This window comes from Prunus persica, chromosome G1, assembly GCF_000346465.2.
Source record: "Prunus persica cultivar Lovell chromosome G1, Prunus_persica_NCBIv2, whole genome shotgun sequence".
In the NCBI taxonomy this organism is placed as follows: domain Eukaryota; kingdom Viridiplantae; phylum Streptophyta; class Magnoliopsida; order Rosales; family Rosaceae; genus Prunus; species Prunus persica.
In genome coordinates, this window is record NC_034009.1 from 619576 (window position 1) to 622485 (window position 2910).

Here is a 2910-nt window from a genome sequence, read left to right on the forward strand (position 1 = left end):
TTGTACTGATTACAAGTATTTACTCATATTTGGTTGTCCTGCTTACTATCATGTCAGGGAAAGCAAGTTAGATCCAAGAGCAAAGAAAGCTCTATTTATGGGATTTAGCACTGGCGTGAAGGGATACCGACTTTGGTGTCCAGATGAGAAGAAATTTGTTGTAAGCAGAGATGTGACTTTTGATGAGGCTGCTATGGTAAATCAGAACAAGCATGAAGGTGAAATTGAAGCGACTAAGACCATGAGTAATTCAAAGCAAGTGGAGTTACTGAAGACTCCAGTTGTTCCAGTAAGGTCTGATACTACAGACACTAGTCCTACAGTTGATTCTGATGAAGAGGACGAGGATGATGAAGAGGAGGCACCTACCCAAGAGCCTCCACAGCAACAAGATTCTATTGCAATCAGAAGATCGAGAAGGGAGATTCGAAAGCCTGTTCGATTTACTGATATTGTGGCATATGCACTTCCCGTTATTGAAGATGATATTCCATCCGCCTACAAAGAAGCTGTCAGAAGTTCAGAGAGCGTGGAGTGGAAGAAATCTATGGATGAGGAGATGAAGTCTCTTCATAAAAATGAGACTTGGGAGCTGGTTCAGTTACCAAAGGGGAAGAAAGAAATTGGTTGCAAATGGGTTTATGCCAAGAAGATGGAATCTTTGGGAAAAGACAATGTGAGATTCAAAGCCAGATTAGTAGCTAAAGGATATGCTCAGAAGGAAGGCATTGACTACAATGAGGTATTTTCTCCTGTAGTAAAACATTCCTCTATTCGTATTTTGTTGGCTTTGGTTGCGCAGTTTGACCTTGAGTTGGCTCAACTTGATGTCAAGACTGCATTCTTACATGGTGATTTGGAGGAAGAAATTTATATGTCTCAGCCAGAAGGTTTTAAGGTTGCTGGAAAAGAAAATTGGGTTTGCAAATTGCAAAAATCATTGTACGGCTTGAAGCAGTCTCCAAGACAATGGTATAAGCGATTTGATCGGTTTATGATCAGGCAGAAGTACACAAGAAGTCATTATGACCATTGTGTATACTTTCGCAAACTACAAGATGGAACCTTCATCTATCTGCTTTTATATGTTGATGATATGCTTATAGCATGTAAAAGCAAAGTGGAGATTGAAAGGTTGAAGACTCAACTGAGTAATGAATTTGAGATGAAGGACTTGGGAGAAGCTCGGAAGATACTGGGTATGGAAATTGAAAGAGACAGAGTGAAGGGCAAGATTAGTCTGTGTCAAAAGCAGTATTTGAAGAAGGTACTACAACGTTTTGGGATGAATGAAAATTCAAAGCCGGTTAGTACACCTCTTGCCCCTCATTTCAAACTTAGTGCTTCTATGTCTCCTAAAACTGGTGAAGAGAGTCATTACATGGCTCAAATTCCATATGCAAGTGTTGTTGGTAGTTTGATGTATGCTATGGTGTGTACAAGGCCTGATATTTCACAAGCTGTTAGTATTGTCAGTAGATATATGCATAATCCAGGAAAAGGGCATTGGCAAGCTGTGAAATGGATTCTACGGTATATTCTGGGTACTATGGATGTTGGTTTATTGTTTCAGCATGATAAAGTTACTGGTCAATGTGTTGTTGGATATGTGGATTCTGATTACGCAGGTGATTTGGACAAGCGTAGGTCCACTACAGGTTTTGTATTCACTATTGCTGGAGGTCCAGTGAGTTGGAGGTCGATTCTGCAATCTACAGTTGCTCTGTCGACTACGGAGGCTGAATACATGGCGGTAACAGAAGCTATAAAGGAAGCCATCTGGCTTCAAGGATTGCTTGATGACTTGGGGATTGAACAGGACCATGTGGATGTTCATTGTGACAGTCAGAGTGCTATTTATTTAGCAAAGAATCAAGTTCATCATGCACGTACAAAACACATTGACGTAAGGTTCCATTTTGTTCGTGAGATTATTGAAGAGGCACTACTACAAAAAGTGAAAAAGACGACCAGAAAACAACGACGGTCTCAGTGAAAACCGTCGTGGTTTTTAAAACGACGACGGTTCTAAAAACACCGTCGTTTAATACCACCTTAGACAACTAAAAAGGGAGATTCAAATGGCTGTTCAAAAACAACGACGTACTTAATTAAACAACCGACGTCTATTTGAAACAGATTTCCGCAGTGTAAAATCAAAGCGAACAAAGAACGGCAGAAGTTATGAATCGACCGACGTAGAAAGTAAAGACGACGATTTCAATAAAAGCCGCCGTTTTTACTTATAAAATAACACGACGAGGTTTTCGTATAAGACGCTGTCTAATTACAAACAAATCCACGGCTGTAAAATACAAAATATCGCCGTATTAAATTAATTTACAACGACGACAAATATAAATATATCGACGTCATTATTGTATAGTTCTACGACGTTCTCTTTAAATCGTACTATAAAATCTAACGTCGTATTTATGCATTTTATACGTCGTACCTTTAATTTAAACCGTCGTCTTAATAAGAATTTTTGTTAACAATTTTTTTCTTTGATTTTCTTATCCTACGTCGGTAGATATACTTAATGACAAGAATTGAAATAACCACGACGGTTTATATAAAAAACCGCCGACATAATCAGATTTTTCTGAGATCCCAAGGGTTACGAAATCTTACCAGATGGAACTCTGTTCCACATCATAATCTTAACAGATGACACAGATTTGAAATAAGAGAGACAATTTTTTGGAAGTTGATGATGTGTGTGCGTTTGTTTATCTACAAATATTATACCTAACGTCGTTGCAAATTTGCAATCAGAGAAACAATTTCCAACGACGGTTATATTATACCTAACGACGTTTAAAACAAAAATCAACGTCCCTAAACAAATATATTACGTCGTCTTAGTCTTACTTAAGACGACGAAAAACGACGACAGTAATACAAAAA